The sequence below is a fragment of the Protopterus annectens genome, chromosome 4.part1 (assembly GCF_019279795.1).
Source record: "Protopterus annectens isolate FY-2018-M chromosome 4.part1, PAN1.0, whole genome shotgun sequence".
NCBI classification, from domain to species: domain Eukaryota; kingdom Metazoa; phylum Chordata; order Ceratodontiformes; family Protopteridae; genus Protopterus; species Protopterus annectens.
The window spans coordinates 547,997,328-548,018,520 of NC_056734.1; the positions used below are offsets into that span (position 1 = coordinate 547,997,328).

General features: G+C 38.3%; 1 protein-coding gene across 1 annotated transcript in view; it reads left to right on the top strand.

The window, feature by feature from the left end:
* The window catches only part of NCK1 (NCK adaptor protein 1), a 1,905,596-nt gene that overhangs the window by 324,937 nt on the left and 1,559,466 nt on the right, over positions 1 to 21,193 (top strand). The window lies entirely within an intron of this gene.

Sequence of the window (21,193 nt, forward strand, 5' to 3'; positions counted from 1 at the left end):
TTTTTTTTTTTTTTGAAACACACAGATATGGGATCCGTACAGATCCCCGAATGCACTTTCCACCGAAGCAGAAATCACTGAGCATACTTAACAGAAAGTGCTGTTTACCAAAGCAGCACTTTCGTACAAGTATGCTCGTTGTGCCAGTCGTACTATGGTTGAATAAGGGAAACTTCCCTTTTCTCCCACTGTAGTGTGACCTCGGAGTGAGAATATTAAAGTGGGGGTGTGTGCGCGGTGCAGGGGGGCTTGCCCCCTGCATTGAAGTAGGTTTAATTTTTTTTTTTTTTTTTTTAACGTACTTTACTGTTAGTGCTTTTTTGGTGAAAGCGCTTTCGGTAAATTATGTTCAGTAATGATGGATTTGGACTTTTGATCTTTCTATCAAAAGTCGTAGATATATATATATATATATATATATATATATATATATATATATATATGGGTCTACTTCTAAAGACCGAACCGACGATTCCCTGACACGCGGAAAACGAAGACCAAACGACCGACAGGTAAGTTTACCGACAGGGTGATTTGCCGACAGCGGAAAGACCGACAAGGGTAATGTGCGATCGCGACTTGGTAAGTGTGTGACAGTGACGGCGTTAGGAGCGGTGAGGTAAGTTTGCGATATTGTGGGATTTCGGGTTAGGCTGTGGGAAAGGTGAGTGTGTTAGTGTCGGAGTTAGGGTTCGTGGTAAGGTAAGTGTGTGATAGTGAGGACTGTAGTTTAGGGACGGTTACGGAGTTAGGTTAGGTGCAGGTAGTTGAAGCGAGCAGTGTCGGACCTTGGGCTAGGTGGGTTAAGTGAGTTAGGGTTAGGTGCAGGTAGGTGAAGTGTGCGAGCAGTGTCGGGCCTTGGGGTTAGGTGGGTTAAGTGAGTTAGGGTTAGGGGTGCAGGTAGGGTGAGTGCGACAGTGTCGGACCTTAGGGTTAGGAGTTTGGGTTAGGCCAGTGGGTATGTTATGTAGTGTGGTGTGTTGTTTACGCTCGTGTGTCGGTGTTATGGTGTTCGTGTTTTGGCGTTATCGGTTTTGTGTGTTGTCGGTTGTCTGGCCGGTAATTTTGTCGGCGTAGCGCTTCAGGCTTTAAAGTAGACCCATATATATATATATATATATATATATATATATATATATATATATATATATAGCGCTAGAGAAACCTGAAAGCCCAAAATCCTGCGAGCAAAATCTCAAAAGTTCAAAATACTGAAAACCCGAAGTACTGAAAACACACAGGCTACCAAAACTTAATCTATTCCGGCACAAGTACATATAGAAACAAAAGACCAACCATATTACTCTTCAAATATAAGCAGGGAGGCAAGCACCCCCAACACCCCCTATTACTTAAATATAGCAACTCTGACATTGCACTTAGTGAAGTGCAATCTCGGAGTTGATGTATTTAAGTAGCAGGGGGTGTGGTAGGGGCAGAGGGGCTTACCCCCCCTGCATATAGTTGAATGGTAATATGTTTCTGCAGGTACTTGTGTTGAAATATAGTAACTGTAGGTATCCTGTGTGCTTTCAGTATTTTGAACTTTCGAGATTTTGGTCTCTGGATTGTGATCTTCAGGATTTTGGGCTTTCGGGATTCTGTAGCATTGCCATGTGTGTGTATGTGTGTCTGTGTGTGTGTATATATATATATATATATATATATATATATATATATGTGTATATATATATATATATATATATATATATATATATATATATATATATATATATATATATATATATATATATATATATATATATATATATATATATATATAATGTATGTATATATATATATATGTGTGTGTGTGTGTGTGTGTGTAGAGAAACTGATTTAAATATGTATTTATATTATTTAACTGTGATGCATTTATCATCGTTGAGGGCTGCTCATGAACTGATGTATATTTTTTAGCTTAAGCTTTAACTTTTAGTTATGTTGGCATAATGTTGATCTTGTAACAATGCTGCTAATTTTGACATGCTTTCTCAGAAATTTAAGTGTTATTATAGAAATTGGAGATTGTGCTTATTTTTAGTTTGGTTTCTGTGCTATTCCTAGAATCCTATGGAAGTGATTGTGCCTACTGTAGGTGGACTTCAGTAATCATTGCTTGTGTTCTAGCAGTACGAGTCAAGCGGCAGTCCTTTTTACTGACACCAAGAAAACTCTTTTTCAAGTGGTTCAGAATGTCACTTGTCCTTTTTTTTCAGCTTTATTGCTCATGACTTTGCAGAGTGGAATGTGTTTTGCATACTTTGTGACTGAGCAATGTTGTTAGAGGCAGCTTTGTACTATATTAAAGACAGGATGCAAGCAATTTTTTGCAGATCACGTACTGATTTAGCAATCTTCTGTTCTTATAGATGGACTCATTGGAAAATGTAATTTATTATTTTTATTTTTTTTCTTGATGGAAGATAATTATTGTATGTAAACCACTGTAATAGTTTCACTGAAAGTGATGTTTTTATTGATAAGGTTACTTTGCATTTCATATCCATAGCCACAGAGCTAAGTACTAGCCTAGCTGTCCTTTCAAAGGTGAGAATCAAACCCTGTACCTTGAGGCAGTGAAGTAAACACCGTACCACCAACTCCCAATAATAAGAGTTCAGAATCAAACCCTGTACCTCCTACCTGGGAGGTAAATACATTAAACTTTATGCCAACCCCTCCCCATTTTTTTTTTGCCCCTGCACCCGGTTGATCAGTAGGTTTCTCTCCCACTTCCGTCCAGGTGGCATCCCATTTCTTCCCTGCAGAGACCATACTTTCCTCCTGGGGGGCAAGGAGCGAGTGTCAGGAATGATGCTGTCATCAAAAATGGGAAATGTAAACCTTGCTTATTCCCAGTTTGCATGCACACAACATCCTTAATGGGTAGCTGGCATTGGACATCTCTCTCTCTCTCTCTTTTGCATGGGCCTGCCATCATTCTCCGTTCTCCCTTATAGGGCAAGTGGAGTAACCAACGTCTGGTCACTATGAATCCTACCTGGGATAGGAACACAGGACATGCGCTGCTGACATTCACTTGAGGGAAAAGAAAGCAGATTCTTGCTCATCGGCTCCTCTCTCTATCTAGCCAACTACTTCAGCACCTTGAAGCACAATTCTACCATAGGTCATGTGGGCTGTAATCATGAGTTTGCCATTCTGCATCAAGGAAGGTGGCTTGATTTGTATAAAATGACAATGAAGCAATGTCTGAACATAGTTCTGTATACTGTCTATCATAACAAGACCTGTGCTAACTTATTTTGGTTAAGTAAACTGCGTAGTTGCTCTCTTCTTAGTGGTACGTTCTTGACAAATTTTCTTGTTTTGATAAAATTAGATCACAAGAGTCTGTTGGGCCTGAAGTGTATAATCAAAGGCAATTAGTAAGAATATTCTCTTTGATGTGAGGAAATGTAATTTTAAGTGGAGGTTGAAAAAAATGAATTTTATCTGTTTATAAAAGTATTGTTTTGTTTCTTGATATCATGCAAACACTGTTCATGAAATTAGGTTTATGCCTATGCATTATCCAGTTGAACTCTATATTCCATTACCCTTAAAGATCAAACTAAACAGTGACTACCAGAGAATAAGTGACTGATTGTAAATCTGGCAAATACTGGAGGCATCTTCTTTATGTAGAATAGATTTTTAGACTTTCTCTTTCGCAAGTTGTCTTCTTTTGCTTTATGCAAAGACTTAAAAAGATTTTTACTTTTAACTAATTCTGCATAATCTCTTTTTTGTATCATAGGAAGTTACTAGGTATTGGCCCAGAGGCCATTATAAGCCTAGCCAGGAGTTTAGCCCATGCATAGACATGTCAGCACCCAATGCCCCTGTCCAGCAGGGACACAGGTGGAATCCCAGGGATGTATTTTCTTTTTCCCATCCAGTTATCCAGATTGTGCTTAAAAAGGGGTAAAGAGGTACTCTGCTTCACTTGGAGAGGGAATCTGTTCCATAGATAAGGGAGTCTCTGGGACACAAGTCTGTCCCCAGCAAGTCCTGTTGATGTCACAGACCAGATTGAGATCGTGTGTGTGGGTTATTCTAGTGGAGCTTGACTTGCGGATATGCAGGAGTCCCATCAAGGTGGGGTCATACACAGAGGTCACCTCTGTGGAGTCTGTATGAATCAGAGTAGAGGGATAGGGCTTTTAGCCTATATGTATATGGTAGATTTTTGAGGCTCTGGATTCTCCTTGTGAGGAACCTCTGTGGTCTCTCCAGCTGCTGCATGTGCTTTGCAGGGTACATGCTGTATGGGGCATTGTACTTTAATAACGGGCCTTATAAGGGAAGAATACAGCCATGTTATGACCTGCTTGTCCTTGGATGAGATACCCTTACTTATGAGGTGGGCCATGTAGAAAGCTTTCCGTACAATGGAAGCAACATGGTGGTCAAAAGTCAGGCTGCTATCTATCTGGGTGTCCAAATTCCTCACGACTGGCTGCGTGCTTAGAATGTTGTTATTAATGTGATAATTTGTGGGAACATCTCTCTCCCCAAAGGGGATGATGATGCATTTTTTGTATTCAGCTTGAGGCCATGTTTCTGGCACCAGTCATTTGTTTGGGTGAGACCCTCTTGGAGGATGTCCACGTGAATTATTCTAACATATTTTGTGTCTTTTATGTTTCATTGACTTTCTTCATATCAGATTGCGTTTCCCTTTAATCAACATGCCTGAAGCAGTATTCATAGTGTAAATGATGTAGTTTAATTCTTTCAAATCTCTTTTACGTCAAATGCTTTATATAGTCTTAAGCAAGTACTAGGCTATCTGCCCTTGCAGGCCACCTTTAGCCTACCCAGTTTCACCTTTTTGTGCTTAAAATAACCTACCCAGTTGGTTATAGATTGGCCTTACCCATACAGTGGTTGATAAATATATTATCCCGAATGAAAATAGTGGGATCATACCATGGATAATTTTATGGGACCCAGGCATGGGGTAAAGATTTAAGGGGCTTCCTCTGTCCACTGGTAGTACAGGAGACATTTGTAGGGTAAATTTTCTGTTTCCCATCCATAGATTCTAGTTGCACTTGAAAGTAAACCGGTATGAACTTTGTGGTTGGCGAGACTTTTCCATAGCAGCGGTATCCTACGTGAAATATACTTGTCCTTCCAAACCTTTGTTCTGATGTTACAGAAAAGGTGTAGATCTTTAGAGTTAGTATTTCTGATGCCATTTGACTTGCTGATGTGTAATAAATCCATCAGTAATGGTCAGAGGATGCCTTGTATGTCAGACACAGGTCACTTCTTAGCAGTTGGTAGGTTGCTGAGTATAGTGACAAGGCTTTGAGTTGCTGTATGTAGGACATGTTTATATGTTTATAATAAAATGAAATTTCCTGAAATGTGCTCAGGAAAAAAAAACGGCTGTAAAGAACACTTTTGTGTAGTTAATTTTAATAATCGCTTTTGTCAAATAGTAGTTTTTCCAGTTTTTTAGTTTTGGATACATTTATATTATTTGACCAAGACCAGCCAGTACAAATCCCAAGGCTTCTTGTGAGCAAACTTTTTGACTCAAGTCTTTCTTAATATTACCTTCTTTGTATTAAACTGACATATGATCAATAACTACTTTGATGATATGATAAACTGAGGTCCCCGTGATGTATTATGCCACTGTTCTAAGAGTCGGGATGTAACAGATTAAATGAGCTGTGTTTAAGTCTTGTAAAATATATAGCAGGTATGTTAAAAATATGTAAATTTGATTTAAATACTTGATTTAATCAGCAATTATTTCTCGACAGCATAAAGATGGGAGAGCTTCTGACTTATTTCTGTGCACTGTATACATGCAGTGTGCATTTCCCAGTAGCATTCAAAGATGTGAGTTTGTCACTCATTTTCTAAACTGTATGTAAAAGACAATATATGGAGTTAATAATTTAAATTGTAACTTCTGTCTGCTGAGAACTGCAGCACTTATAAAATGTGGAAATGTAATTACTCTTTAACACCTGTTTATAAGACCTGTGGCAGTTCCTAGGCCAGGAAGCAGAAATATAAGAGAGCAGCAAACAATCCTGTCAGAGAGCACTAGCAAAGGAGAGAGAAAGGAGCATGTATGGTTTGCATGAGAACATGTAAAGTAAGTAACTGAGAAAGGGAAATGAAGAAAGAGCCAAGGAGGAGCTACCCTGGAGACTGTGAAGCACAGACTTGCGAGGTTTTTTTTTTCTTTTGCAGTTTTGTGTTTGTTTGGAAATTTAGACAGTTTGGCTTTTAATTTAGTAATTTTTTTAGATAACCGCTACAAAAAAAGTACAGCAGTAGAAAGTTTTATTTCTTATTTATCTATTCAAAATATGTCCTGTTTCCTTGTACATTTTTATATTTGCCTATATATTTAACTGTTAACTATAGTGTATACATAGAAAGGCATTACAGTATTGTATTTGTTCACTTTTAAAATGTTTTCTGGTTACTTATTTATTAATTGTTAAGTTATTTATTTCTAGATGTTAATACGCTGTTGGCAGCTACCTGTAACTGGCCAGGCTGTCCTGCTGCACACACTCATTAGTGTTTTTACTTTGACTCATTAGCAAGAGTGACCGAGTATTTGGGAGATCCCAAGCCTGATGCTGTGGGGTGGCATTTTACCACCTTGGTTGATCCCAGAAGTCTGTAATGTTGAATATTACCAGCCTTCCCAGGAAATTTGTGTGTGTGTGTGTGTGTGTGTGTGTGTGTGTGTGTGTGTGTGTTTGTGTGTGTAGGACTTTATTCAAAGTACAGTGTAAAGTACAGTGGATAAATAAGCTTTGGAAGGCACTAAAACCCAGAGAGAGTGGTGAGAAAGAAGTCTTGAGAACTAGGCTGAAGACTGCTCAGTAGGGTATTCAGTGTGAAGTCCGTCCTTGGATGTGAATGATGTCAGTCCATATCCAGAGCAACACTGCAAATTTCCAGCATGAGTTAAGGCAAGGTTGCACTCAGTGATTTGTTTAGTAATTCATATTTATGGCCCTTTCTTTAAACTTCAACCTGTTTATTATCTTTGGTGTGACTCGAGACCATTCCTGTGATTGTAAGATTTTTTAGCTCGTTTTCTAGATGTGGGTAATTTAGTGGTGGATGATGGAATCGATCCAAGCACCATAGCCCTCGTCTACCACTTTCTTTTTCACAGTTATGAGCAGTGTGTGAGTATTAAATTAGACTTCTTTAGCCTGAAAGATAGTTGTGTCACCAAAGATGTGTATTCTTGTAGCTACAAAATAAATACTCAGAGGTGCAGACTGCACAATAGTTATTTTATTAGCTGGAATAATTAGAAAATATACTAACATGAGTGGTGGTGCTGCGGTAGCATTGTCCCCTCATAGCAAGACATTGTCCCGTTCGATTCTTAGCTAGAGCGTCTTCTGTGTGGAGGCATACGTGAATGGGGCATGCCTTCGTTGAAGGTTGTGCGTCAGGGCTGGTAACCTGGTACGTAAAAATCCACTACCAATTATTAGCGGACCGGAGTTCCGCTGTGGCGACCCCTGACAGGGACAAGCCGAAAGACACAAACAAACAAACTAACATGAGCTCAGAAAATGTTATTGTCACAACTGACTAAGGAGTGTAGGACTAAAGGAATTTCTCACTAGGAGGACATAGTAGCCTTGTGTGTGGCTGGAAAGCAGTCCACTAAATCTGAAGACAGCCTGGGAGGTGTAGGGGTACAGTTTCAGGTGAATAGCAGTCCATACCATTCCCAGATGCCATGAAAGCCCATTTGGAGTTTCATGGACTGAAGCTAGAGATGTAGTATTTGGAGAATGAAACGGCTGAGAAAATTAAACGGCTTGAGGTGCAAAGAGGGAGAGACACCAAGCCAGAGAAAGAAAACCAGTGCTAGCTAAAAACATAAAATGTTAAGTTCTTCACCAGAGACACACATTCGTACTGCAGAGGGGCATAGCTAAACTTTGTAAACAACTGGGTACTGAACTTGGCATCAAAAGTGTAAAGAGTGGAATTGTTTTGGTTGTTGTATTTGGCCATTTTGATGGTTTTATTTGGACATTTTGAAAGGGTGTATAATCCATGTGAAATTGATCAGAGACTGTGTGGGTGAGGTTTTTAACTCCTCTGCTCTTAGGAAAGAGAATGAATGCTTTCTGTAAGTTTAATTTTCTTGATTATTTGAATTAGTATACAGTTAAACAGTGTTTTTGAAAGTTTTAAACTGATTGTTGAAGCATGTACAAAGAAATTCAGAGAGCAAAGAAGTAAGACAGTAACAGTGTGAGTAATAAGACTTGTGAATGGATGTCAAGTCATTACATTTAAAAGGCTAGTTGACCTTTCGCTGAGAAAGCGATCACTCTGTCATGTTCTCAGACAGAGAACTATCTGGCTGTCAGACTGGGTGTATAACATTGACAAAGAGGTGCAGAGGAAGGGGAACTCTATCTAGAAAGTAGGTCACACTGCACAAGAAGAGTGTACCCAGCACTGCACATTGGTATGAGGGAAGCCATGCGGGAGCCCTAGCCATCATAGGTTCCATAGGTAAAGATAAAAGCCACCAGTTCTGGTTCAGTGTCTGTGTCTCGGGGACAGATATTTCGGTGTTACTGATGGTTCTTGTACAATACCATTGACCACTGAGATGAGGAGGAAGCAAGCCGTGTTTGTGCTATGACAGTGGTGGGCTGTCTGGGGCAACCAGTGTATCTTATCTCGGTGGGAGGAAGGATACTGTCACCAAGAGGATGTAGCATCAGTCACAATTGTTAAACCCACAGTAGTTAAAAGAGATTAATGCTTGCTTGGCCAGTTTACTCCAGTTACGGCCTTCAAAGGGCCATATTTGCATGGAAAAGTGGCCAGACTTTATTTGGATTGTGGACTGAGGCAAGGAAACAAGCAGGTGGCAGTGTCCAGTGGTATACCACCAGATGTTTTGGTAATACAGTACCTTGGGGTTATGCACAGCCAGGCATGAAGGCAAGAATGTGGGGAAGACCCAACCAGTACCCATAACTCCATCCAGGACATGTGACATGACATGGCTGTTTAAAGGTAGGAGACTGGTTGTAGTAGTGAGCCTGAATATGGGCAACAGCTGTTGAAAGTTTCCCTTAGAATGGCAACTGCAGGGGGAATGTTTGGTGGTAGTAGCAAGCCTTAATTTGAGGCACTATTATTAGGTACCAGGATTCTTTTGAAGAAGCAGCTAGGGAGTGTCAAAAACTTGAGGCAGGCTTAGCTGTCAAATATTACTTTACAGGATATTCTGGAGGTCCAGTTGTACCTAGTGTATTGTCTAGGGACTGATATTTGTGTACCTTTTTTATACTTGTGTGATTTGAGAGACCATATTCCTAGCAGCCATCAGATTTTAGATAAAGATAATTTATGGACAGCAGAGTGGGTCTAAGGACTGTAGTCCCTGCATGCTGTGCTTTCACAATGACGAGAATCAAACCCCTGCCTTTGACTGACAGTGGTGGCAATGGTGGGATTCAAACCATCTGTCTGTCAGCTGACTTGGCCTTCACAGTCTGCACTCCTCTTTTCATTATTGGTATACGACCACCAATAACAACAAATAGAAACTTAGAATTGAAAACTAAAACAGAAACAAACTGCAACCACATCCAGTAATCACTTTATTCAGGTTAAGTGCTTTTGTCAGTGCTATACTGAACTCATCAGAACAGTAAGATACACAAGTGACTTAAGTAAAGCTAGAACATTACATGTTTTCCCTAATTGACGTCCAATTGCCTCTTAAAGAAACCATAAAACGATCCATGTACTAAATTCAAACAGCCCTGCTACAACAAATAATATAGCCATGTTAACTATTAAAAGTTCTCCTCAATTTAACATTAATTTGAAAACATATTAAAAAATGCATAAGATATAAAAATTATTGTTATGAAAATTGGTTAAGTATTGAAGGAAGTTTGTTAGAAAGCTGTCCAGCAAAGGCATTAACGATTCGTGCAATTTTTTAGTAGCTCTTTTTCAACAAAAAGGTCATTGCATGCATTGTCATCCTTGTATAGACTCTCACGTTAAAGGTAAAAAATCTTCCCAGCCAAATGGGGAAGTTTAATTGAGCGACTTCGGTCACTCTGCATTAAGTGAATGTTGCAAAAGTACGTAATTATTTCATCGGTTGCACAGAAGATAATTGTGCTTAACTGTAATGTATAAAAGATCAGAAAAATTAATTGCAAAAGTGTTTTTTTTTTTTTTTTGTTTTTTTTTTAAGTTTGGGAATTAAGGTTTGTTTTTTGATCCTTTATATGGTAATTAAATCCAATTACCTCTTGTCCAAACTACAAGTACATTGGGATAGTGGGATGATTGGTGGTGGTTTAAAAGTTTTTTTTTTTTTTTTTTTTGCAACAAAATGCACATAATTTTCAACAAAGAAAATGTTCCTGTGCAAGTGACATGTTGTTGAAAAATTCAGTTTTGTGCCAGAAAGGACAAGGAGCTTTGCACACAATCTTTAGCAGAAGTAGTGTGTATATAGTTTCATTTGTCATGAAAGAATGTAATAATACAGCTAGAAGGTGGTTTCCAAGTATATTGTTGACTTTCTGAAGATGAATTGTGTTTTCTTCAACTGGAGATCATGTAGCAGAGGTTTACAGTTGGTTTATGTGGGGGAGAAACCTAAAAAGCACCAAGTAAAATGTTTTGTGCAGAGGAAGAAACAGCAAGATATGTTTTAAAAATGATAGTTGACCAATTATGAACAGCGAATACAGCTGTAGTTTGCAGTTTACAGCAGCGTCCTGTGCTCTGTGCCATGATGGAGTATGAACATACTGGCAAGTTTTGAGTTAACTCTAGTATTAAGGAAGCAGTAGGGCAGTTAAAAAGTAAATAAGGAATCATAATTTTAAGATTTGATGAAATAATGTTCTTGTTGAACGAATATCTGTGGTTACATTTGTCCGCAAGTGCACATAAGTGCAGAATTTATCTTGGTGAACATGCCAAAGAAATTGATGATTTAAAAATGCCAAAGTAAGCTAGAATGTTTTGAAATCTAGCCATGCCACCTGTAACACCACTGTGGTTTTGCATCTGTTCAGATGGCACTGTGAACCATTTTGTACAGGAAGTGTTTGTTCCATTCTGCACGTAACATTGAGGCTGGAAAAATAATTGATGATGCTTTACCTATGAAATACAACTTGTTATCCTAAAGATAATATTTATATAATACTTTGGTGCTAAAAGAAAAAGTAACGGAAGAAACTCTTTAAATATTTGTAGCATAGCATTCAGTTTATGTTCAGGCTGTTGTCATTGCTTGGTTTGCTGCTTGGCTTAGTTATGTTTGAATATGTTGCCATTATACATGTTTTCTGTGTTTTGCCATTCTTTTTTGTGGCTAGTCCTGTCTTCACCTTTTTAGGTGATTTTGCTTCCTTATTTAAAGGTTTACATATGAATAGTCTTCCTTTTATAGCAAAACTGAGTCAGTGATAAACTTCTACCTAACCACAAATGAATTGTCATATTTAATTCTACTTAGGGAAGTGAACTGACAATCTGCTTAATATTTGTTTTTACACAAAGTTGGCTAATTCACCATTTTTCCTAGATCCAGCAGGATTGGATTTGCCTTGCAGGTAAATTAAACATTCACTGAGACATCTAAGAGAAGACTTAACATTGAATTTGTTTTGTATATGTTTGCATTGCATTACAGATGATGGTTACAGAATATTTTGCTCAATTCTGATAAAAAGTACTTTAATCATATAGACTTTGCTGAAGTCTGTTGCATAGCATTTTAAATGGGCTTATTTATTTATTTATTTTTAAATATCTTTATGCCTTTCCACGTTGCACTTCTATACTTAATTTTAAATGTCCTGCTGTTGATCACTTGAGCTCTGCCAAGCATAGCAAAGATCAGGTTAGGTGGAGGCTATCTTCAGGTTGACCATGACTGAGGACAGAGTTAAATTTTAGGTGCACCGCACTTAAATATCATAGCGGATAGTTGGCAAATTTTCACACACAGAGTAAATCAGTTTTGTAGAGTAATCTCCATGTGGTTGACAGAATGTAAACCTCCATTATCCAATGTACCAAATGACCACATCTGCCATACTGTGCTATTGTTTGAATGTATGCAGCAACCTGACAGACTGCAAGCGATATTGACAGGGTAGACTATTCATATTGCTTGAAAATCCTTTCAAGGGCTCCTTCCCAAACAACTCGCTGAGAACTTAATCAGATGCGTTGTCTCTGTGCCACAGGGCTAATATCTGCATCACTTTGCTGCTAAATATTTTATCTCTTGAACACAAGAATGTACAAGGAATTATGCTGTCCCTCCAAAGAAAGAAACAATATTTGTTAGTGTTGCCACTACTGAATGCGTCTAAATGTTTTTGTCTTCAGGTGAAGTGTTACAGCCATGGCTGGATTGGTAGTACAGTGATCTGATTTATGTTTTTGATGTGGCTAGCTAGTGTTTTCCTGTGAATCACTTGATTGTAACAACTGCATGATTATAACTGCTTGAGTTTAGGGGCAGTATGAAACCACTGTGCACCATTTTGAGATTGTCTCCTCGCCAAGCATAACAGTAGGGAAAGGAGACTTGAGTTCAAGATGTCCCATATGTTACATGTAATGGGCAGCCTTTTTTTTTTTTTTTTGGGGGGGGGAACTTGAGATAAATGGTTGCTCATTATCGGCGTGTCTATCAGCTGCTGTTTCCTCCATCCCCCCCTTGTGGGTTGAGTATGGTATATCACAGTCAATGTGTCAAAAGCAGAAGTGGGTTAGGGGCTTTGTCGAGCCTGGTGGTACTTTGCCTGCAGTAGTGACATGCAAGTAAATGAATAGTTGCAACTTAGCCATTGTCATGACGGGTGCAGTTATTACTGTCAGACTTAAAGTGCTGCTAGAGAAAATAAACTGGGGAAACAGCGGTTGAGGAAGACCTGATTTGCAGTCCTCAAGCTCTAATGGTGATGTTTTGAATGCTCCTGTGCATTACTTAAATGAGTTTTGTCATAGTCTGAGGTGTGGACCGCCAAGTATTCATTATTGAGTAGAAAAGCACAGGAAATTAACCCCTGAAACCAAAATATTGTGCTGTCTGAATGCAGTGCATGATTACCTCCCAGACTCTAGGGACACGCTCAAGGGGTCACACGGCTGAAGTAAGAAAGAGGTGTATACACACACACACACACACACACACACACACACACACACAAACGTGTGCACACAGAGAAGTGGATAGTAAGATCAAAGGAGAAGAAAAATAAAACCGCAAATATTGGCACCAGGACAGCACAACAGATCAATATTATGAATACATTTTTTTAAGAAAGTTATATTAACTGTGTACTATTGCAAGGTAATACATTTAAATATAATGTGTTTGCAGATGCATTTGTTGTGATTTAACCTGTAGTTAAATGAAAAGAGATTTTTATTTTAATTTCTTGTAAAACTGAACATAGATTTTAATGCACTGGATCATATGGCTCACATAAAAAAAAAAATTCAACTTCTTTCAATTCATTTATATGATGACTGATTTATTCTTGTTGCTTGCTGGGGTAGGCTGTGGTTCTCCATAACTTTGAATTGGGTGAAGCAGGTATTGAAAAATAGACAGGAAGATTAGAGTGTAAACAAACATTTCTGAATATGATACTAAATTTAACAGACAATGTAGCACATTTTGACAGCACTTTGATGCATTTTAAAGCCCAGTAGCACACAGTTTTCTAATGTAGTGCATGATCAGTATTCTGTTATTTCTGTAAGTTGTTTTGTGTTCATTGTATATTCACTAAAGCCTGCACTAAGTAAGTGTACATGATATGTATTCAAGAACATTTTTACTACATCTGTTGAGCTGAGATGTAGAATCTGACCTGCCTAGTTATATAAAGACCTTATAAAGTTTAATTCTTTTGGCTGCCAGAAAAGCTGTAACTAGAAAATGGGAGTCGAAATCTAAACCAATTGTATTAGAACTACTGAATATTGTTGTGACGCCCATGTCCTGGCCCAGCAATCAAGGAGCCGCAATCCTCGCCATTAACACCAGTGAGGGGCGTCTCATATAGGAGGAAAGGATAACAAATACACACAATAAAGTGCAATTTCCCTTAAGAGCACACAGAGATCACAGTCAGTCTGGGGCTGGTCGTTCCTTTGGTCTCCAGTAAGACTCCCCACTGGCACAGCTATAGGGTCCAGATCTCTGCCAGCTGGGCAAGCTAAAATCACCAGCACCCTCTGTCCAACCAGTGCTTTGTGTCCCTGCCCAAGTACCTGACACACACACACACACACACACACACACACACACACACACACACACACACACACACACACACACACACACACACACACACTTTGTGATAACAGTTTATACAACCACACAGACACTTCTGGAGAAGGTTTGCACAGGTTCTCAGTCTGTGCCCCTTTTACCCAGACTATACAGTAGAAGTCACTGCCACCACCCAGCTAATATTTATCAGCTACTCCAAGGCCCTTAAAAGGGTGTCCAATTATTACTGTGCAGTATTATTATCCAATCGGTAAGTGTAACTAAAACAGTCAAGGCTTATTAGAGTGACTTGGTACAGTAATCACTATAAATATGCAATGTACTCTAGAGCTTAATTGATCTCTACACAAAACAGTCACAGTTGAAAGGTTTAAAAATATTTAATAATGAATGCTAAAAACACAAGACAATACTTCTTACTACACAGTGCTAGTCAGGAGTTCAGAGATCACAGATAAATAAAATAATTCAGTAGTACAGTTCTAACATCACAGAAAAACACTTTAGAAATAGATAGAAACTAGAAAGATTAGACTAGGAGAAAACACAAGTCTAAGATAAGCTTACACAGAAACCGGCAGAGTGCTGATGAATTGGATGGTCAAGACAAAAATGCTTAAAGCTGGCTGATTCTCTCTGTTTTTAAAATCACATTCCTGGTTCTCATTAAATCATTCTTCACATTTCCCTGGGTTCCCAGGCTAACAGAAACTGCATTTACATTCTTAACATCTCCTTGTGTTGTCTTGCAACTGGTCAGGAAGCAGAGCAATAAAAATACATTTGCATGTTTAAATCTAGCAGTTTAACTCTTGGTTAAAACAATAGAAAGAATGTCTTCATCTAGGTAGACTGGAGCCAACTTAAGATCAAAGGGTCACATGTTTTATGTGGTCAGCAGAGAGCACTGTTTCATTTTTTTCAGTTCCACATCTAACAGCATTTTTTTCCATTTAAGACAACAAGCCTGTGTCTTACATTAATATTTACAAATGATAGAATTATCTATAAAATTCTGTCTGGCTAGGCTGGCAGCCTTCACAATTGTAAAAGAGAGAAAAGAATTGGAAGACTCATCTTTAGAAAAGGGAAGGAGCAAATTACATTTAAATAAATGGAATTTGTGGCAACAGTGAGTGCAGATGTTCAGGGTGAGGAGTGAGGTTTGTGGGAGGGCAGGAATTGAGTGATTTATGTAATGTTTAACTGAAAAGTTGTTACAAAGAAAGAGAAGGTATGATGTATAATGTGTGTGAATGAAAAAATGTTAATATGGTTTGTTTTTTTTTCTATTAAAGTATGTGTGCCTTATGTCTTAAATAATATTTAAATAAAGGTGTTAAAAAAGACGTGTCTGAATTCAAAGACTTATGACATGTATTTTTAGTCTGTTTGTAGGCCTTTTTTAATGTTTTGTGAAATCTGTACGAGGCAAATTAGATGGGGGGGGGGCAATTCAAAAGGTGTATCAGTAACCATTTCTGATTCTTAAGAAGCACTACCATGGTGCTTTTGCACAAAGACATGCAGCACTGCAGTGGGCTGTCTTTATACTGTGCTGAATTCTCATGAGGAATAATGGGGAGAGGCACATGCTAATTAGCCATGTGATGTCCCATGGAACTGCATGGAGGTAATTCCACAGCAAAGCAATTTAGAGAAATTAGTCAGCTGTGTAACATAGTGCAGCTGCTCCTTTTTGCTTTTGATAATGAACACAAAAGAGTTGCGTGCTGGGGAGTTTAGTGGTCAGCTAGTGTTAGGGGTAAGTATATGTATGTGGGAGCTGACATTTGTGAGTGCATGTGTGAATGTGTGTCTGCCTAGTAGTAAGGTAGGTTGGGGTGGGCATTAGGCAGGTGGTGGCTGAGATGTGTGTGTGTATGTGTACATATATATATATATATATATATATATATATATATATGTATGTGTGTGTGTGTATATATATATATATATATATATATATATATATATATATATATATATATATATATATATAGATATATGGAATGAGTGTGTGTTGGTGGGTTGGAGGAGCTGTCATACTTCCTCACACCCCTGGAGAGCATTGGGTTTAGGACGGGACCACTAACCACCACAGAACTGTACAGATGCGAGTTGACCACTAGCCGCCAGAGGTACATCTTCAGATGTAGGAGGGGCAAGACACTATTCCAGGGACGCAGTATGTATATAACATGCCTTAAAGGCACTTAAAAACTGTTGCAGAGAGCCACTAGACACCAAGGTTACTGTTTATAAGTAAGGGATGCAAAGAACAGAAAAAATGAGTTCCAACAAAAAGACCAAAAAAAAAAGTCTGAATGGGAGGACCAGACCCTTGTACCTTTGATACTGTAAACCTCTATGTTAACCCCTTTGTGCTAACTGATAAGTTAGTACATCTTTTTTTTTTTTTTTTTACAACATAAATTCAGGATCTCCGGCATTACTCAGTGCCTGCAACAGTTCTTGACATACTGTGGAGAGGAACAAGGAACATTAGGCATATCTCTCATCTGCTTGGAGCAAGAAAGCAAGGCAGCACCAAAATTATGAGTGGGACAAAATCAGTGGTAGATTTTAATTATACTAGTGACTTCTGAAATTTGTAGGGAGGATAACAGCTTTTGTACTACAATGGATTTTACTGACTGTTACAAAGTATGAAACTCTCTGTCTGTCATTAATGACTGACTGAATCCGTCTTTGGTTCATGGGGGTAGGGAAAAGGACACATTGAGGGCATTCTTACAACATGGGGATTGTGTGTGTGTGTGTGTGTGTGTGTGTGTGTGTGTGTGTGTGTGTGTGTGTTTGTAAGAGACAGTGATTAAGGGGGGTGCTTGTGCTGTGGTCAGGTGGCTACCCACTGTTAACTACTACAGGAAAGTAGTGATCACTAATTAACCATTGGATACCTGTCTGTTAATTGGCTCTCACTTCGTCTCCCTTCCTGTCACTAGGCTCCACTCTTGGCCATCTAGTTTTCAGTATATTCCCTAACAATTTGCATAAATCTTCTCAGCAAGCTTCCATCCTATAATATGCTGATGGGTCGGACTCGGCTCTAATAACTCTGTTGAAAGTTGGCTACAGAATAATCATCCTCTATTAAATTCACAAAAAACTAAATTACTTCCCTCTCTCTCTCTTTTTTTTTTCTCCTCAATCCCATTTCCAAAAAAAAAAAAAAAACTTCAGAAATTTCTTCCTTAAATAATAAGATTGAAGTTACCCCACATACAAAACTACTGGCATGACAGTCAACATTCTTAAATTCGATTTACATATCCATAACAGCATCAAGAAAACCAATCATAAACTAGGAACCTGCATACAGTAATGAAATTCCTTACAGAATTTGCTAATGTAACTAGCTACCACTTACCTCTTTCCCTCTCTCCTGTATGGAGCCCCGATCATGATCAACCTACACGCCATACTTAGTTCTGTACTTGAACAGTTCTGTAACAAAGTTGCTAGATTCAGTTGCTACAAACCTTACTGGCTCCACCATTGTTTAGAACTAAAAACACTCAACTGTCTCAAGCTTCCTCACCACTTATCTTATACTCTGCTTACCTTAACCCATAAAATTATCCATATCCCATGCACCTGCACAGCAGTTAGACCCCTATTCTAGTACTGTCTTCCAAATCATCCCCTTCGGTTAAATAATAAATTGTTACCATCTGCAAACCACAGAGGGCTGCTGAGTTCAGTCTTTATTCTAGTAGTATAGCCAGAAAGTGGAATAAAATTCCTGTATCAGTCAATATCAGTCAAGTGTATCACATACTTTCACTTTTCAAGCCATTACTAAAAGGCTCCTCATCTGGGATACAGCTCTAACACCTATCATCACCTTTCTTATATGTCGCTTTAAAGCACTAAATCACTTAACCTGCTTATCCCATTCCAATACCTCACTTTATTGTACTTAAACTACTATGCCTACTTGTAATTAGCACAACCAAATTACTATTCCATCACTAGTTCTCTATTAACATTCAGACTTGCGTATCTTTTCCAATACCCCACTCTATTGTATTTCTTAAATTACCTGTCTTATACACCACTCTTCTATCTGTAAAGTCTCAATACAAGGCTTGTAAGTGTAATGTTTTTGAATATCAATAGAAATTTTATTCTACTGACTATTATGCTGTGTATTCACTGAAACAGCACTATAAAATGTTTTGTAAAGATTATTTGCATTAAATTGATACCTTGGAGCTTTTCTTTTCGGGCCACCACTGAAAAAGGGCATCTGTGCTTAGTCGGACTTTCCCAATAATCAAATGTCCCAACTCAAAGTAAAACTCCTCCTTGCATATTTTATGAAAATGCAATTCCTTTTTAATAACATTGTGGCAATGAGAAGACAGTGGAAATTCTGCAGTCATATGAATCTGTAAATCATCCACATAATTCAATTTCAAAGTCACAAAATTCTTTAAGCTGGATAAATTAACTTGACGACATCCAAACAATCCACAGACATGTGTGTTATCCTTACGTATAACACCTTAGGCAATAAATCACTACAATTCCAAAACAAAGGAGGAAAGTTTTCAAACCTATACTGGTACAAAATTGGTGGTGCTGTGGTAGCGTTGTCGCCTCACAGTAAGATGCTGTCCGGTTCGATTCTCAGCTAGAGCATCTTCTGCGTGGAGACATGCGTGAATGGGCATACCTTCGTTGAAGGTTGTGCGTCAGGGCTGGTAACTCGGCACGTAAAAATCAACTACCAATCATTAGCAAACCGGAGTTCTGCTGTGGCGGCTCCTAACCAGGAAAAGCCGAAAGACGCAAACAAACTTGTACAAAATTTCCTGATTTTGTAGTACATATAACTCTCTTCAGAGTATTATAGCAGTAAAAACCTTCAGGAAGAAAAAATTCTTCAGATGTACAAATCACATCAGACAGTGGAACACAAGAAAGACATATCAGCTGCTTCATATAGTTCTAAAGTTCAGCATTACGATCACCACTGCTGATTCATCACAGTTCTGTAAACACGTCCAACCTCAACAGGACACTCAAATGTCATAATAACATTAGAAAAAAGTTGACATCTGTTTAGCTGACCCAATTGTGTGAGCTAAACAGATGGTCAACAGGTGCACGAGATTGCTGCATTATGGGATTGGGTAATATGCCCTTTCCCTGATATTGTACCATCTCAGAGTTAGAGTATATAATTGACAGGGGGTTTGGGGAGTGAATTTCCTTGTTTCAAGGTTATTCTTTGGTGCCTGCATAGTGGTGTGTCTGTGTTTTTGTTGCCCTTTAGTTTTTGAAGTTTCCAATGTTGCCATTTGACTGTTTTGTTTTTAATTTTTAGTATATCCCATGTATAAAGTATATGGGGTTAGTACAAGGAATTCAGAATAAAATCGTGAAACTGGCAGACAATGCTGAGAAAAATGTGAAGTATCTAAAATGTAAACCGCATGCTTCTGGATCAGAATAAACTATGCCTTTTAGCTTTGCTGGCTTTTAAGTTCAAAATTAATGTTTGAGTCCTTACAGGCAAAATAATCCAATGCAAACTATGTTTGCATTGGCATGCTTCATCAGGCAGATTCTAGTAGCTCTCTTCATGACTCTTCTGTAAGTGGCTGACTTGGATTAACAGTTTACCACTGCTTGTAGAGATCACCAACAAGATTTTCTTTTGCCATCTCTCTTCAAGCTTTGAAGATCCCCCTTGTTCCCACAGTTGCATATGTCCAAAGGGAACATGTAAGATTCAGCAAGCCAGATTCCACGAAATCCCCCTTAAACTAGCTTTTATCTCCAAGCAGCATTAGTCTTTTGAACAGTACACATGTTTGCACAATCAAAAAGCAAGGCTTTATTTCACTTTTAAATGTTTAGTACTTTTTCTGAGTGACACATGCAGTCATATAACATACCCCTTCTTTCACGTTATATTTTACTTGAAAAAGTAAAATGCAGCTTCTTTCACCTGTAATACCGGTCAACGCAAATTATTTAATTGATGTATCTTGTCATGTATTAATGTCCTCTCCATTTATTACAGTTCTCAGAGTGGGATTGATGGTATTTGTAGCTAATAATGTGAGATTTTGGGCATGTATTTGTAGTAGTGTTGAATGAGTAATAAATAGTAAAATATTTAAGGACTATAGACTTGGAGAAAAGGCACAGAGGAACTGGTGTTTTGTTTGGGTGTTCTGTATATTGATTCTTATTATTAGGGTTGGCAATGTAGCAATTATTGGAGTATGACCTTGGATTGGGGGAGGGGTACAGTGGGTAGAAGTATCCCTGTTCTGAGCTTTGCTGATCACACAGAATATTCTGTAAGAATGGAATGTAATTTTGGAAGATTATGTCCCTGTGGAGGTTCTTTATTTTTATTTCTCTCCATGTTAACCTTTTTTACCCAGAGAATGAATATTTGCATTTGTGAAAGTGGATACTCCTAGTGTGATGTCTCCAGAAAGGGTTGTTGTCCCTGCCTCCACCCCATGGCTTACTGTAGCTTGGTAACTTTACAACACCTAGGTAAAATAGTAAATGCTGTATGAAGTACAAAGTCATATATTGTCTAACTGGTAATCCTATTACATCTTCAAGTTTCATTATACAGGCGTTTGACAGCGATGTCTAACCTTTTAAGTTCAGAAACTGCCAGAGAACACACCCAAGAATGTACAGGTTTAAATTTACCTGATTAAGTGGCTATTTGCTAAGCACAAGGAATACAGGCATGTTGAACACAAAGGATACAGATGTTTTTTTGAGAAACATAGGACTACTTTCCGATTTATAGAGGGTGTTGAAAGTCTAGGTCTTCATCACTTAATG